This window comes from Microtus pennsylvanicus, chromosome 16 (assembly GCF_037038515.1).
Source record: "Microtus pennsylvanicus isolate mMicPen1 chromosome 16, mMicPen1.hap1, whole genome shotgun sequence".
NCBI lineage: Eukaryota > Metazoa > Chordata > Mammalia > Rodentia > Cricetidae > Microtus > Microtus pennsylvanicus.
In genome coordinates, this window is record NC_134594.1 from 11458334 (window position 1) to 11476573 (window position 18240).

Genomic DNA, 18240 nt, shown 5'->3' on the forward strand with positions numbered 1-18240 from the left:
ACATTTCTAACTGATTATTGAGTGGTGGATGCTCACACCTTTAATCCCAGCACTCGGGAGGCAGAGGCAGGCTGATCTCTGTGAGTTCAAGGCCAGCCTGGTCTACAAGAGCTAGCTCTGGAATAGGTTCCAAAGTTACAGAGAAACCCTGCCTCAAAAAAGCAAAGCAAAGCAAAACAAAAACAAAAACTAACTATTGAGTGATAATGATAAACATTTATTCCAAATTTTGTGTATATATTCCATACTTTCTTCATCCATTCTTCCATTGAAGGGCATCTAGGTTGTTTCCAGGTTCTGGCTATTACAAATAATACTGCTATGAACATAGTTGAACAAATGCTTTTGTCATATGATAGGGCATCTCTTTTGATGTTTACTTTTAATAGAATCCTCACATCTTCCTTCAGAGCCAAAGATGTGATGCTTGTCTCAGATTATCAGGGTCACTGTAAATGAGTTTGTCACCTGGAGTAAAGTTGGTGCTACCAATGTGTGTGGGAAGAGAGAACATGAAAATAAGCCATTTGGCCTTCTTAAGGTGGAGAAAAGACTGTAGTCCTAGCGAGAGCGGGACCGTGCTAATAAGTAAGAGCAACACTTGATGTTAATAATGATTCTAAAATTGCTGATGTACCTAACTCGTTTGAAAAAAATCAGGCTCTCATAAGGTGAATGAAAAAAATGAATTTTGACAATAAGGAGGTAATGAAAAGCTTTCTGAAATAACGATTGATTAAAGAAATCAAAAGGAATACATGGAAGGTTTGAACACATGCAAATCAAACTAGATAGCTGGTAGTGAAGTTTCCTCTTTTCTGAAATATTATGGCTTCAGAGAGAGCTGGGAGTTACATGCACTGATTAACTTCACACACAAAGTCACACCTCATTCCCACATTACTACCTCTCTTCCCTTCCTCTGGGTCAGAAGTCAAGCAAAATGTCAGGGTGGCTAATGGTAGGCATCTCCGCTTCTTATTTGTTAGGCATGCATTTGCTCATTCTCTCTGCCAGTCAATCAAGTTTCCCACTTGGTAAATATTTATCTAACAGACTGTGCACTAATACCTCAGATGTGAAAACAAATGGTTTCCTTTTAGTCTGGTGGGAGATAGAGACCAGAAGTTCTACGATCATACTGCAACTCACCATTGCCATGATGGGATATGGTTGTGTCCTAAGAGAAAGAGGAATGTGTTCATCATGCCATACCAAGAGGGGAGGAGAAGTTTCTCAAAGATGCCTGTAAGTACAAAATACAGCCAGTTCTTTGAGATGTATAAAATATTCCTATGAAATTTGGTAGAAATGTTAGCATATTTTCCACAGACATAAGATACGTAGTAGATAATGGGGAAACAACAACAATTCTTTTGGCTGTAGAGAGTGTTGCATAAGAAGTGGCCAAATCATGCCATTAGCCTATAACCAAACCTGGTGTTTTTCAGACTTTATACACAGAGGGTTAATTGATAGAATTCTTCGTAACTCTGTTGCCAAATTCAGTTACTGAGTAATATAGTCCTGTGGTTGAGGATCTGTCTGTCTGTCTGTCTGTCTGTCTGTCTATCTATCTATCTATCTATCTATCTATCTATCTATCTATCATCTATCTACACCTCCCCACCATGTGCACGTGTGTGTGGTAGTGCACATGCATGTGAACATACAAAGGCCAGAAAAGGGCATCGGACATCTTTCTTTGTCTTTTTCCCTTTATTCACTTGAGGTAGTATCTCTCCCTGGACCTGGTGCTCACTTCTTTTCATCTATGCTTGAAGTCAGCAAGCCCCAGCACTGCTCCTGTCTCAGTCTCTTTCACAATTGGTTGATAGCTTGTATGGGACGCCTGGATTATTCCTCATGTGCTGAGATCTGAATTCCCACCCTTGAGATTGTGCAGTTAGCACTCTTAATGGCCGAGTCAACTCGCCAGCCCAAGTTGGGCTATCTTGAACCTGCAGCGTCATTTGTTGCTTCTCCATTTCCTTGTACTTATGGAAGAATCCACAAATGTTTGTATCACCTTTAAATGTGGCATTTAGATGTATATAAAAAATAAGAAGTTTTTAAAATAATGTCTGTCAAGTTTTCAGGCAGTTTGAGGCTGAGATTGGGCCTCCCCGTTGACTATCTATGCTGTCTTGAAGAAGGTGCTTCTAATTCCAGCCTCAGCATTTTAATTTCTAAAGATATAAATAAAAACTTCAGCCTTCCTGAGTTCCAACAGTGTTCCCACAGTATTTCCAGAATCTCATATACATCAAATTACCAGTGATCTAAAGGCTATGAATAAGTATTCTCACCTCACCTTTATGTACTATGGAGTCATACTGGTGGCTCTATGAGCAAATAGCAAGGATGTAGGACACATGAGATCTCCACATACAATGTTCTGGCCTCAGAACCTGTTAGCTTAACCTGAAAGCTGGGATGCCCTTCTGACGATGTTCAGTGTGGCTGTGTGCTGCATGTCAGCTTGCTATTTGTGAGTGGCTGAAGGGATCACATGTGTGATTTATAGGCTGAAAAGCGTCACCCAAGCTGTACCACTTCTCATTTGCCATAGATGCCCTGAGGACCCTAGACGGGGAGCTCTCCTCAGAGAAGGAAAGGCTCCAGTTGCCTTGCTTCTCACACTAGGGAATCTGAGCAAATCTCAGAGGAGACTGAGTCACAGCTGACCACGAGGCAGGTTCCAGCCAAGGAATTGTATTGACTGTGTATAATAGAACACTGGACTCAGGGGTTTTCTTCAGTTGAAATTCTCTTAAGAACACTATTTATTTGAGCAATGTTATATAGTTTGAATTATGTTCCCTGTTGCCACATTTTTTATATTAAAGTCCTAAATCCAAGTACTTTACAATGTGATCTTATTTTGATATAGGCTTGCTACAGATATAATAAGCAAAATGAGTTCATATCAAATCTAGTATGACTGATACCCTTATAAAATGGGAACCTTTGAATATAGATGCATGCACAAAGGGAGACCATCATAAGAAAATGAAGACCAATCAAAGCAATGGTTGTATATGCCAAGAAATACCGAACATTCCCAAAAATGTCCAGAAGCGAGGTGAGAGGTAACAGAGAGAGTTACCTTCATAACCCTCAGGAGGCAACAGGTGGATCTCCCAGTTCTAACCCCAAGGCTTGAGTCAGTCATATGCCACGTGTGTGAAATACATTTTCACTTAATCCTCATGCTGTCTACACATGGCATTATTTTCCTAATTTTACAAAGTAAAATCTGAAGAAATTGAATTTTTTTTTCTTAAGCAACTCAGTTTGTGGTGTTTCATTGCAGCAGCTTTGCAAAGCAGCATGGGAAATTCAGCAAGCATTTCCCCTTCATCTTCTGCTTCAGTTCAGTAGTTGGCCTGCTGGAGCGGTGAGAGTGAGAAAAGTGGCGGGGGGTTACAAAGAGCAAATCCTGCTAAGGCAAGTGGGTGGCTTCTTTTAAGCGAATTATAAAATCAGTCTGGGAAGGTGATTTTTGGAAAAGAATGGAAAAATCATTAATTGAAAACACTTGAAAATGCCACACTGAAGGGAACATTGCTAGCAGACGCTACCAAATGAAGTAATGACAGGTTATATCGTGGAGATAAATCGATACACAATCCTAACACGAGCTAGCAGCTTACACTAGTTAAAATCTGTGCTTATTGTGTCTGTCACGTAAAAGATGCCTTGTATTAGATCCCTAAGCTCTCAGCAAGGGATGAACTTATCCGCACTGAAGTCACCAGTCTTCATCCCATAACTAGACAAAGGCGTGGCAACACTACTATCTATGGGTATGCATGCTATTGGAACTGGTTAAGCTGTTTCTGAGGACAGTAAACTAAGATTTGATGTTCTTCCTTGTGCCAAGGAAGAGAATAGCCTACTGTTTGGACTCCATTCATGGGACTTTCTACCCTAGCATGGATTTGGATATCAAAGCTTTAGAAGAATGTTGCTGATGCACGCTTATAGGTGTACATTCAATAGCCATTGTTAGCAATCACAAGCCATAGTTGACAAGAGACTGCATTGTAATTACTTGATGTTTGCAAATATGACAGTCTCAGAGGAGAATGCACAGCACCATCCAGGGCTGTTTGAGTCCACAGGGTGTAATTACTGGTGAAGTAGAACATGGTGAAAGCTGATAATAATGACAATGATGGGTAACCCAGGAGCCATGTTTTATGAGCCGTCCTGCATGCTTTATACATCTGTGTTTGTTGAAAATGCTCACAATTCTGTGTCATTAGTATTCTTATTTTACCGATAACCCAGATCTTAAAATGCTTTCTGTTGCTCAAAAGACCATACTAGTTGATTGGGTAAATTATCAAAATAAAAAACAAATTTACTTTGGACCACGGTTCCAGCTCAAGAGTGCGGGTCCAAGTCTGGTGATGACCACACTTGCAGAAAGCACAGAGCATCATGTGTAGAGACAAAGAGTATGAGAGATTACCCACTAAACTAGACAATCCACTAACCCAGCAAGTCTTAATTGATTACACACACATGGATATGTTGGTTCGTTCACCAGAGCAGATCCAGAGTCACCTTTTAAAGATCCAAATGGTCCCAGCTCTTAACCTCTCCTAATCAGGAGTTCCACATGAGTTCAGGGGAGACAAACACGAATGGTTTGCATACGAAGTGCCCTTCAAAGAACTCAGGTGTTGAAGGCATGCTTCCAAGCTGTTGCCGCTTTGGTAATGGGCTCATTAATTCTGGAGCCATGCTGGGAAACATATCTGAAAAGTCTGAGGTGCATTCCTGTGTTCACTTTAGATTTGCTCACTGTACAGACATACACTGACCTGTGCTATTGAAAAAGCATACATTGTTCTTATGGAAACAGGAAAGCAAATGGTTCTAACGTAATGAATAGTTTTCTCTGAAACAGATTCAGACTGACACAGTAAGCAGGTCATGGTGGGAGGTGTGGCAATTGAGGGTGAATGTCACACCCCAGTCCGTAATGATGCCAAGGTGGACAGGACAGATCACAACTGTTTAAATATGCAATGCCACAGGAGACGGGGAAGTTTGTGTAAAAACATGTCTTTACAAGTTGCAGCAATATGATGAAAGACCGTGACATTCCAAAGTGGAAGAAAATGTTGTTCCATGAAGCCAGCCAAACATAATCATTTTTTACTCTATTGCTGCTTGCAATCAAGTTGTGTGTTTTTGCTTTATCTTATACTAAATCAAGCTCACAATAGTTAATCAGGTAAAAAAATAAGATGAAAAATTTTCATTTAATATATTAACTAGAGCTTAACCACCATATTTTATTTTTAAAGAGTGTTTTCATTCTTCACTATTTCATACAAGTGTGCAATATATCTCGAGTCTATCAATCTCTCATTATCTGTTTGTCTGTTTGTCTGTCTGTCTGCCTGCCTACCTACCTATTTATTTATTTATTCATTCATTCACTTTATGTGTATGAGTATGTACTATATGCATGTCTGGTTCTTGAGGAGCCTGGACGGAGAGTCACAGATGGTTGTGAACTGTCATGTGGGTCCTGAGAACTGAATCTTGATCCCCTGCAAAAGCAGCAAGTTCTCTTATCTGCTGAGTCATCTCTCTGGTCTCCCTCTTACATTTTCCTGAGAACAGAATGTGTATTGTTTGAAAGGAGAAATGACTGAAACAAAGAGAACATCTTTTATTGCACAAATAAACCTTCCACATTCACTGTTCCTTGGGATAGTGTATCTGAGTTCGAAATGAGTATGTTTTCCTAAGTGGGTATGGATGTGGTGGGGGAGACTTTACTCACGTTCATGTGTTTCCGAGGATAGTGAATGAGAGGTGCACTAACATCACTTGGTTTGGATAGGCAATTCCATGCCTAGCTCTTTTTGAAACCATAAAATTCTAGTTTTGACAGGAAAGTCTGGTCATGCTGTTCTGAGGAGCTGGGTATCTGGTCCTCTGCCTTAGAAGCTTGAGTGCTCAGTGTTAGAGAGAGAGAGCAAGGTATTCAGTCACTAAAACTCCTACATGACTGGAACATGGTCAGAATATGTTACATTGGGTAAAGAAGAATGACTTCCTTCAATATTTTCTGCTTCAAGTGTGTCTGTCACGTCTGAGGACAAGGATGGTAGGTAGGAGGCTGAACCTGGTGGGTTTGCCATCTTCATGATATTCCTAAGATAGGAGAGTCTTCCAAATCACCTAACTTAAGTGTGATTTAACGGTGGATTTCCTAAAAGGGTAAACGAAGAGGATGGTGAGAAGCCTAAGGAAGAAGGCAGAAGTCAGGTCTGGACTGGGTTAAGGGAGGAGAGAAGTGAGACAGTCACTGACACTAGAGGTATGTGTGATGTGTGCTAAGGCTAAGATCTTTTCGATAACAAGAACATTTGGTGCAGATGCCATCTTCCTTATTTATTTATACAATGATGTCTCAGTCCTCCAGGCAGAGGTCAAGCAAATACAGTGTTGAATGTATATGATGTAATTTATTATCATTATACTTAAAAATATGAATAGAATACTCTGCTTCCTGTACTATATTTCTCAGCGTGTCTTCTCTGAATCACCCCTTCTGTTGTATTTTAAGAAATGTAAGATGAAATGAAGTTTCTGTGTTTAGCTTTGCCTTTGAAGTAATGAGTTATGTGCTCTTTTTAGTGTGCTCCTTTGGTGGGCTTTTCAGAACCCTCAGTATGCTAATGTGACCTGTGACTCTGATGGAAGGGCATATAGATTCTCAGGTACCCAAAAGGAATGTGTGTGTGTGTGTGTGTGTGTGTGTGTGTGTGTGTAGTGTATGCATGTAACAACATTTAATTAAAAATAGCTATGTATTTGAAAGAAGTCAAGGGGATGTAGAAGGACTTGGAGGGAGGAGAAGGAAGAGAGGAATGAGAAAATGATGTAGCTATATTAATCTCAAAAATTAAAGAAAAAGGGTGAAAACATATAGGTATAAAGCACTTTTAATGAAACTATTTTAAAGCATTATTATTTCGTGTAGAACCTTCTTGTTTTAAAGAAATAACACATAGGCAAAGAAAGAGAAGGGGATAGGGAGAGCAAGAGAGAGAGCACAAGAGAAAGCTACTTTTCCAAATCTGTTCTATTAATAATGGAATATTTATACAGTAGTGAAAAAAAATCACACAAGGTGTTTTCCCATATGTCACCTCATTCAAGCTCCCACCCACTCTATGGAAGAGTTTATATTATTGCCAAATTAGAACCAAGATAACAGAGACAAAGAAAGTGTAACTGAATCCCCCAGCTCACGTTCGTTAGCAGCCAATATGTCAAACAGGGTATTTAACTCTCATATTTTAGATTAATATCCCACAGGTAAATGGGGATGAGCAGGGATTGCGGTAGGTAGGTCCTGTGTGCCTCCCCTCTGTGTGTACTGGAAGGGTCAGGTGGTTGGGAAACTGAAGTTTGGTACTATTCTCTGGGAGATGTGATGGAGTATCACAAACCCCAAATAGGGAACCCACAACAGACCAAAGTATGGATAATCGCCAACAAGTTTTATGTGGGTTCTTTAGAGGAACAGAAATGATCTGCCCAAATAGTTGCATCACCAAAACCTTACCCCAGCATGGGTGACAGCCCATGAAAGCTGAAAAAAATGGAGCACATTGCATGTTCACACAGCTCAACAGGTTGGAGAGCATCTTTTCCTGGTGTCTCAGTTGGTTTGTGCCTCTTCCAGGTGTCAAGGACGGCCTCTGCTTCTTGTGGGCAGCTTAGTTGTTTTGAAAGTGTCTCTCAATACTCCCAGATTGTATGTGCTTGAGAGGGGAGGGACCAACTATCCGTTTCAGGTACATCCTGTAACCTCTGAGGACCTTTTGTGAGCTTTCCTGTAGAATGGAATCTTTCACCTCCCTTCGAACATTCCATTATTCACCCTCACCCCCAGTAAGATGAAATGCTTTCATTCCAGAGGAAATCGCTATCCATAATTCACCTTTCTTTTTCTCCAATTAGATTATTTCCATCGCTTCCCCCAGTAAGCACCTTTAAACAAATAACCCGTAGCTGCTCCTGGATTCTTTCTTTAATGGGCTTCTGGGCATGCAGAGGTTAGTGGTGATAGAGGTCTGGTCGGGTAGTCAGCAGACAGTTGTTAATGCAGAATCTGGAAGTGCTAGGGCTGCCTCTAAGGGGGCTGTGAAGGCTTCTCTTCATGTATCCACCCCAGGTTCAAAAATGTCTGTGCCTCGCCACCTAAAGGCAAGGACTTGAACTTGGTGGTACTCTCTCTCTTTAGTATTGCCTCTTTTTGTACACCATCACCAAGTCTGTTTTTTTGTGTTTGTTTGTTTTTAACTAGGAGCCATGTTGCATTCCAAACCCACATCTACTGACCCTGCCTCCTTATGTTCTCTGATAAACTAGATTTCTCATCCTCTGTTTTAGTAAGTGCCTCTTGACCTTCCACATAGCAAAGGCCATAGGTACATCTGTAATGAGGAAATAAATCAGTGGTAAGTGCTTCTAATCAAAGATTTACGAGAAACTAATAACGTGTGTTAAAGAAATTAACTTTTTTTCAAGAACATTCTGCCCTTTGACTTCCCCATCTGGGAGATTTTCTTTACGGCCTTAGAATGATATACTTGATAGCTTCATCTCTCTCACTGGAGACCTTGGGTCAACAGATAAGCTAATCATGTAACAAGGTCCAGTCTTGGTACACACCCAACTTGACTTAAGGTTCTTAGCCCACCACAAAGAAGAACAGTATAACTGAACTGAGGATAGGGGCTTTGGGTGACCATAGGAAGGTCCTAAACTAGAGACTGACGCCAACACTGTGGACAGTTATAATCACCACCCTGGATAATGGATCCCCAGCAGAAACTTTGAACAGTGGGTCTTGAGGGAGCTGTCCTTTTTACAAGAGACTATCCATATGGTGACAACGGTCCCAAGAGGCTGATTCACATTGCCACTATGGGAAATGACAACAAGAACTTCCCTTCTGCTACTTCTCCAAACTCTATCCTAGCATGGCTTCCCCTGGCTAGTTCTAATACAATAGTTTTTATGAATTCCCTAAGTTCCTATAGCCAATTATTAAATCTGAGGATGATTGTATAGATGCCCTGACCATCCATACCTGCAGTTTGCGTGAAGGCTGAGAGCGGTATCCTATAGAGACTATTTTCTGTAATGCCTCAGTAGCTTTAAACTTTTATAGAAGGAAATCCTCTTTTCTTGTTCGAGAGTGAAGTACTTTGGGTATCTGCACTGTTTTCTTGTGATTGTGAGCCACTGAGACAATGAAATAGCGCATCTTTGTGCTCAGCTGTGCCGATGGGGACGGAGTAGGTGTTTCCTCATCATTGGGAAAGAACAATGGTGTCTGGAATCCCTATGTGGGCTGAACGTAATAGCTTAACACGCCCATTTATTGAATCAGATGGCAAACCACAGAAGGCGAGTGCAAAAATAACATTATTATAATCTGTTGGAGCTGAACAATGCTGGAGACTGGGGACATGGAGGAGGAGAAAAATAAAACACTTGAGACCCGAAGTTTTAAGAGCCTGCCTGCATTTGAGGAAACATTTGTTGAAGTTGCTGGAATGATTTAAAAATGGTTTTAAAGACTGCATGCTACAGAATATTTAACTGAGGGTTTACTTATGTAACTTAACCAGGGGCTATTTTTTTTCATTTCAGCAGAAAGGATGGCATAGTTTGCTCTGTTGTGAGTCGTGCTGACCTCTGCTGAGCTTTCATTTATCGCAAATAATCATTCCCAGGATCATGCATTTGCTACAAATGTTGAAATACTTCTGTTATGTCCAACCTTGGAGAAGGTTCAAAGCAAATCTGTGATTTAAGTGGGAATAATTAAGCTGACTGAAGAGTATGCCAAGAATACTGAAGAGAAAGTCGCTTTCCTTGCAGCCCATGGGCCGCTCCTTTTGGTTTCCTTGTTGGCCCTGTGGAGTTGGGGAAGCAGTCGGCAGCCCCTGTCAGCAGGCTCTTTAGATTCAGCCAGGTGAAGGTTGAAAACATTTGTAACAAAATGAATAAAGGTATTTTTTAAATTCTACTTATGACCTAAGTAATATATATAGTCTGACAACCATTTATATAATATCTAAATCGTATTAGGTATTCTGAGTAGTCTAAACATCATTTAATGTATATGAAAAGAGGTACACAGGCCATGTGAAAATTCTGTTTCATTGTACACGATGATCAGGGACATGGTCATTTTGGTATCCTTGAAGTGGCACTTCAGTACCAAGCTCCCTAGAAGACCAAAGGAAGGCTATGCTATTCACCTTGGTTTCCATGTGGGTAAAGACTGAGAATACACATGACTTGAGCACTTGACTTCTTCTTGTATAGAAAGAAAGAAATATTCAGGTACGATATTAGATATGGTAACTTATACTTACCAAGAATCAAAAGCATTCGGGCAAAGCTCACATACCTTAGTTGTATAAAGAGCATTTGGCTGTGGGTTAGAGAAGATTCTAAAGATTGATGAGATAAAGACAATTCATGGTTAACTGAGAGAATTGTGGGGAAGAGCTGAAACCATTGATAGATGATAGAGGGAACCCTGATGCCAAATGGTAACATGAAAGGAATAAGAAAAATATTAAACTGAAAGGAAACAAATCAAAGATTGAGTCAAATGGAAGGATATGAATGATGTGAAAATGAAGATGTGAACGAAGAAAAGGGAGTTCAAAGCCTTTCCTGTTCTCGTTGAGAGATTTCCCTGTTTGACTACAGTACAATGCAAGGAAAAGAACAATGTTTTCTATGAGTGTTGCCTGAGCAGTTGCCTTTCCGACAAGCTGTGATTAAAATTTTATATGTGTTCTGTGATGACAAATGCTCCTTTCTGACTGAAGAATACATTTCTATGGTCAATCAACAAGGAAGTTCTTGAAATAGCAGAAAAAAAAGGCTGAACAAATGTGATAGTTTAAACATAAAATTATAGAGAGTGGCTTGCATAATTTGGTCATTTATGTATTGCAGAAGAATAAAGAAATCTTTCATTAAGAAGAAAAAAATAAACCAGGAAGAGAGGGTTAAGACATTGAAATGATGGCATTTGCACAGAGCATGGCTCTGTTATTCTTTTGAAGGTTTTATATATTCATTCAATTATTCCACAAATTGCTTTGCAGATATTTCACTATGTATTTTTGGCCACAGAAGTAGTTTATTTAATAGTTGAGAAATTTTAAGTGGAATGATCAAGTACGTCCTAAAGCTTTAAACCACCAGTATTTCATGACCTTTAAAATATTTTGAATTCTTTGTAAAACATCATATTTTTCAGAGACTAAGAATGTCTGTACCTGTCCCGAGTCTGTGCTATTGAAGTACAGAAGAATAGTAAAGGATTAAATTAGAGCAACAATAGTAGACACCCTTCCAAATGTCACATGACTCCCATCGCTTAGTTCCAATAATAGTGTCTTGGAAGTTTCCCCGTGTTTAGAAATAGATTGTCCTATTTCCTTACAGTGTGTGGAGTGTCCTCAGTTAGTCCTTTAGGACTTAGCCAGGTTGGGCAGAACAGAAACCTCCAAGAGATTTTGTTGTGGCCTCTTTCCTGTGGTCTTTGTGGTTCCCACTGTGTCTTCTGTGAAATGCGTCTATGGAACCAGCCAGGGACTGTAGGCGAGACTCAATGTTCTCACTCATGGTGCACTTTTGATATCGCTCATGCGCATTGTAAGTGTGCACGCCCATGTACCGACCTTCACAGATGCAGGAGAAAGCGGAAAATATGTCCAGTCTAAATTTGAAAGGCTTAATATGGCTACTGTTTCAATTTATTTGTTTCTTTTTTTCTTCTTTTACCTTCTTGGTCTGCAGGGTTGTGTATGGATATGTTTCTAGTTACTCCAATTAAACTTCTCCCCTTTATCTATGCATGTGTATGTGCTATTAATGAGCAGATGTATGTATGTTTGCATGCATGCATGTATGTATGTATGATGACATGTGTATAACAGTGACTTGCATGTTTAGGGGAGGGAGGAGGACAGAATGTGAGAGTATTGATTCCAGCATCTTCCTGCATAACTCTCTGCCTGATATGTTGAAACATGGTCTCTTGCTGAATATAGTGCTCACTATTGTGGTTAGCCTGGGTAGGCTGGCTAGCCAGCTTGCTCCAAGGATTATCAGTCTCTGTCTCCTGTTCTCCGGAATGACAGGAGGGCCGTCACACCCACCTGGCTCTTATATGGGTGTTGGCGATTTTTGTACTCACATGACCGCTGCTTTCCTTGTAATCATTTCAGCATTTATTTATATGGCATGACATTGACTCTGCCCATGCTTTAAAACACTGATCAGGACAAACCATCTTCCCCGGGGAGTAGAAAGTTTCCCTTCATTAAAGCTATATAACCAGATTACGGATGACCGCATGGTATGGTTTGCATAAAGGAGATTGTAAAGTTAGAATGAGTCGTATAGGAGGTGGTGGGGGAACCAGTAAGACCACTTCAAAGTCTCAGGTTCTGTGATTTCTGGATGGCAATTTTGAAGCCAGGATAAAATCTAAGCTCCTTTGAGTCTGGCCCCTAGCAAAGGACCTGAGACCAATTGAGTTTTAAATGCATGCATTGAATGAACTGACTTAATGGATTAATCAGGATTTCACTTAGCTGTCACTGATTATTATACGGCTTTAAATCTGAGGCTGCACAGTTACGTTTAAAAGTTAGGCTTATTTTTCTCTGAGTCGTCATGTCGGGGAATGGGTCATCGTTGCTATGAAAACGGTTGTGTGGCTTTGGCTGTCTGCTCAGCTCACTTGGCTTTTCCCAGGGACAGAGCCCTGTTTATGTCACACCCAATAACTCAGTCAGTCACATGAACTCCCGAGAAAACAAACTTTTCATCAAATAAAAACAGTCATAGCAGCCATCCCTCACACTAGCATATGTTTTAAAAGATAGAAAACTCCAGGGGCGTTGGGTAACAACGAAATATAAATATTTAGCTTCAAATTAAATGTCATCACTAAAATTCAGAGGCAGCTAATCACTGCCTAATCCCACTCCTGTATCCTCCTAGGGATTAAGTCACCAGCTCATTCCAAAACGTACTTGGCGTTGACAGTCTTCCCAGCTGCATTCATGGCTCCTCAAGGCTGAGGCGGCCCCGAAGCAACTGGGGCATCAAAGCTTTTATTTTAGTCTTTGATCATTCTCTTCAGGTTAGACCTTTTTTTTCCCTGCCTGCTTGCAATGTCTCAAAGAGAAAGCATTAATAATTTGCCACTGGAAGACTTCCAGTTTTGTCGTCTTGTTTCTCTATCTATTCTGCTCCTTGCTTCTCCTTGCCACCTCACAAGGTGAAACAACCCGTTTGACACCATGCCCTGTTAGAGCTAAGGGAGGGTCCCAGAAGCGCCTCTCTGACTATCCTTAGCATCTTGTACCCACCCACCCCCCAACCTCAGTTTTCTCATGCCTCTGACCTGTTTCTCTTGCCCGATTCCTGACTCCTTAGGATCAGCTGTTGTGAAGTCACTTTGCACCAAATTAAGAATCCTTTTAGATAACTCCTGGCAATCTCACAGCAGTGACTGAAGTCAATTTTAAGCCAAAAGCTGTCTTTATACACTAGGTCCTCCTTTTGACTACAGGCATTTAAGTAGAACATACTTTAGTTTTAAACTGTCGATTCAACACAATTCTGGCTGATCTTTCCACTGGATGAACTGAATGTCTCTCTGTTACTGGATCACCCAGTTCTTGTCCTTGATTGAAATGAAACTGTTGGCTAACAGACGTGAGGTGCTCTCTGTGCCTATGCTGCTCCTGGTTTCCCTCCATCGCGGATTGAGGTACTTAGATGGAATTGGAATGGATGTTTGAAAATAAGCTCCCTTTTCTTTGCTCGCGTTGGCTTATTTTGGAATCGAACTGGTACGGTGCAGATCTGCCTATCTAATCTTCTTAGGACGAATTTGCCTTTGATGTGGCTCTTTCCTGGAGTAGAGCAGCCGCCATCTCATTAAGTCTTCCAGCGCACCAGTATGAGGGGAGACATTTTCATTTCCTGTGCTTGCTTGACTGAGGGGCACTGAGCTGCTTGATGCTCCTGCCCGATAATCACTCACAAACACCTGTGTGCTCTGAGTGTTCCTGTCTGTAACTTCAGGCAGAAACCATTGGAAAACCACTTTGTCCTGGCCACGCAAGCACTATGTGTGCTCTCATCACTTGATTCCTTGGGAGATCTTTCCCCACAGAGGCATATATCAAACACTTGCTGTTATCAGTGGTTGAAATTTATACCAGTGTAATTGAAGTATTTGGTGAAATTCCTATGGTGTTATGACATTATTTTATATACAGATGTCCTTCAGGTTAAAATGTGAATTCTGAAGACTCAGGTTATAAGGAGTCAGGTTCTAGAGAATGTAGAAACGGAGCTTCAAATAGTTGAACCTAGCTCTACCCTCTACTGTAAAACATGACTTTTCTGATACTGAGATTACATTCCAATATTTGAAAATAAGAAGAAAAGATATATTTTGAAGGTAAAGCATTTGAAGTGAAAAAGATGAACCAAGAGAAGTTTATTTGGAGAAAAAATGTCTAACTATAGGAAGGGAACAGTCTGCCAATTTTGTTTCTAGATCTTCAAAGGGATTCCTCCAGGCTGATCTCAGTTGCAGAATGATTGATTAATCATGGTGAGTGATTTTATATTTTCTGCATTGAAATGGATGAATATGAAATCTAAGCAGAGAAGACTGGATGTAAGAGGGCAGGTCCATTGCAATAGTTTTAATTGAGACTCTAGGCGAGCTCCAGTTTCATGTATTGTAGGGCAAGTTGTAAGCAGAGATTGTTCATTCATTTCCTGGAAATCCTGACCTGAATAATAACACAGAAACAATAATAATTGTAACACTGTTAGGCTAATAGATTAGGCATATTTTTAGCTAACTCTTATATCTTAAATTAATCCATAATTCTTGTCTGTGTTAGCCATGTGGTTCGGTACCTTTTGTCAGTGCATTCTTATCTTGCTTCTTCTTGGTCTGGGTGACAACTGCAGACTGAGCCTTTCTTCTTCCCAGAATTCTTTTATTCTGGTTACCCTGCCTATACTTCCTGCCTGGCTACTGGCCAATCTGTGTTTTATTAAACCAATACAAGTAACAAACCTTTACGGGTACAAGGACATTGTCCCACAGTCCTTCCCCCTTTTTTCTTTTCCAAACAAGAACTCTGAATCTAATCTCCTTTGTTTAGCTTTTTCCTGACCATTATCCATAACAATTTGTAACCAACACTCTATAAACAAAGGCAACAGATCCATAAGCCATTTTGGGGGGAGGGAATGTGTGTTTAGTTTTCTAAGCTACTTTCTCCTGATTGTGGCACTAATAATCTTATGGGGACCTAAAAAAATTAGGATTATGGTTAAGTCCTGACTGGAGTATTCTGTGAGGCTGGATCATCTCAGCCAGCAGTCTTGAGGCTGTTCTGGATGTAGAACTCAGAGGGAACTGCAACAGAGGACCTCTGAAATGTTGGGTCATCTGGGTCATCCATTCCTATCAGAGATTTTTTCAGGGGGTCTTCCTTGATCAAACCTCATTTTCTTAACCCAGAATTAATCCAGAGCCTCTCATTTTCTTTTAGCAGCTATTGCGCCTTTCTCAGCCATCAATTTAAGGTCAACACAATAGCATACAGTATCCAGATTCTCTCTGTATTTTCCATCTTTGAATGGCTTTATTTTAAACCCCATTTCTTTTATTTTTGCTTTTAATTTTTGGGTTTTTGAAAGAGGATTTCTCTGTTTATCTTTGGCTGTCCTGGAACTCACAGAGCTCCTCCTGCCTCTGCCTCCCAAGTGCTGGGATCAAAGGTATGTGCCTCCAAACCCAACTACTCTCTTTCGTTTTTTTTAAGGGTTTATCTTTTTTCTTTTCTCTTCCAAGCCTTTAATCACACTGTAAACTGTTTAGCGGGTTTTGTTTGTTTTTTGTCTGAATTTATCTTTACTGTATATCTCTCTTTATCTGACCACAGGAGTCTTGAATTTGCTAAGCAATATGGCTAGGATTGAAACTGTGACTTTGACAGCTGGATCAACCCCAATTCCTTAGCTTTCTGAAAGTCTAGCTTCATGGCAGAGGTACTGGCAGGAACCATGTTCATTGCCAAAACTCTAAAGAGTTTTAAGACCCCTGCCACCACCAGGAAGCATGCTGCCGGCTATTCATAAACACTGTCTAGGTGTTTTGTGGAAGGGCCTCTTAAAAGAGCTGCAAGGTTTTTGCAGCTAAAGTTAAGTCAGGAAGCCTTTCTTAAATAAGACGCACTTGCCTCTAGCAAACAGAGCTCACCTGAGAAAATGCTGCTACCAAGAAGCCCTGCTTAACTCTGTTATTTTGTGTCTAGAATTACTTCCCAAGGTCTCTCGGGTTTTATGTGGATGTAGTTGCTCACATTGGTGCCATTTTTAGGCGGAGACTGCTCATTCGTTTCCTGGCTGCCCAGACCCGAAATATCACACCGAAACTGTATTAATTACAACACTTCTTGGTCTATTAGCTTAGGTATCTTATGAACTAACTCATATATCTTAAATTAACCCATTTCTATTCATCTGTGTGAATAGAAATGTGGCTATGACCTACCGGTAAGGTTCTCTGGTGTCTGTCTCCTTCGGCAGCTACATTGCATTTCCCTGATTCTGCCTTCTTTTCTCCTTTATCTCTGCTTGGTATTCCTGCCTTGCTCTCTTCTGCACTGTTATAGGCCCAAAACAGATTCTTTATTAACCAATGATAATAAAACATATTCACAGCATACAGAGGGGAATCCCACATCAGAAAGTGTGTCAGGAATTTACTCTGTACCACAGGAGATGGGGAACATTTTGGAAAATGGCAGTTTGCTTTTGCCTCTTAATCAAATGTGAAAGATTGCATCATATCGTAGCACATATACTCAATGAAGCATCTCTGTGAAAGAAAAAAACCGTATCATCTTCCTTGTTTTAAAGAGAAGAAGTTGGAGCTGGGTGGGTGTGGCACACGCCTTTAATTCCAGCACTCAGGAGGCAGAGACAGGTGGATCTCTGTGGGTTTGAGGCCAGCCTGGTCTACAAGAGCTAGTTCCAGGACAGACAGACACCAAAGCTACACAGAGAAACCCTGTCTCGAAAAATCAAACCAAAACAAAATACAAAGCAAAATAAAACAAAAAGAAAAAGAATACCAAAGATGAGAAGTTGGAGGAAAAGAGCAATTGAATAAATTACTTAAGGCCAGTGTAAGGGAGACTAGTGGAACCCAAGTGATGAGCTTGTGGTGCCAATGTGATTCTGCCTTCTTAACATGGTGCTGCATGCCGTGTGGATGGGTGTGGTTTTGGCCCATGCCTCTGCCTTTTGTTGCTGTTGTTTGTTTTGCTTTCTCTTTTCTCCTATATTTTGTTAGTGATCCCATATTTAACTGGGCAGCGCACATCCTTTTGTTTTTCTTGCTATTGAACTTTAGGGCCTCTCCTGGCTAACAGGAATACTTTATAGATTAAGGAGATATTTTAGGATTTTATGACATTGTACGTCATAGTCCCACTGATCAGAGATAGTTCTGTTGTTGAAAGGGCACTCACCAAAGATCCTGATGCTCTCTGTGACTCTTAGAGAAGTGAACCTCTTCTTTAGCTTTTCACTCCCCTAAAGAAACAGCAGAAGGGTGATTGAGAAAGCATCAGACAGTTAAGTTCCGATGGCAACAGCCCTCCATGAAGAAGCACTTGTAAGCTTCTGAGACATCTGCAGCTGTTCCTTCAAAGATGTGGAGAGATCGACAGTGCATAAAACAGGAAACAAAGACCTCGCAGCCTGCAGGCGGATTGGGGTTTCATTGTGTGTGTCAAAAATAAATGAATTCAAGAATAACCACATGAAAAGGAATTCTCCCTTAATGTCTTTGGTACAAAAATGTGCTCCCACTGTACTGGCTCTGGAGTGAGACTCAAAGAAGTAGATTACATTCCAGCTACCAGCTTTCCTCTGTTGGCAGCTCACAGTGCTGGCTGACCCCACAAGTGGAGCAGGGAAGTGGGTAGTTTGCATTTTCATCCTGATCAAAATGGAAGAGAGAGGCTGATTGAGATACCGCAGTGGCAATGGGATTTCTGATGGCAGAAGTTTATAAATAGGTTAAAAAAAAAAAAAAGGAAAGAA

The 18240-nt window shown here is 40.6% G+C and overlaps 1 protein-coding gene across 5 annotated transcripts in view; it reads left to right on the forward strand.

Moving 5' to 3' along the window:
* LOC142836509 (EGF-like and EMI domain-containing protein 1) overlaps window positions 1-18240 on the forward strand; it is a 626698-nt gene that overhangs the window by 64939 nt on the left and 543519 nt on the right. The gene's annotated exons all lie outside the window — the stretch shown is intronic.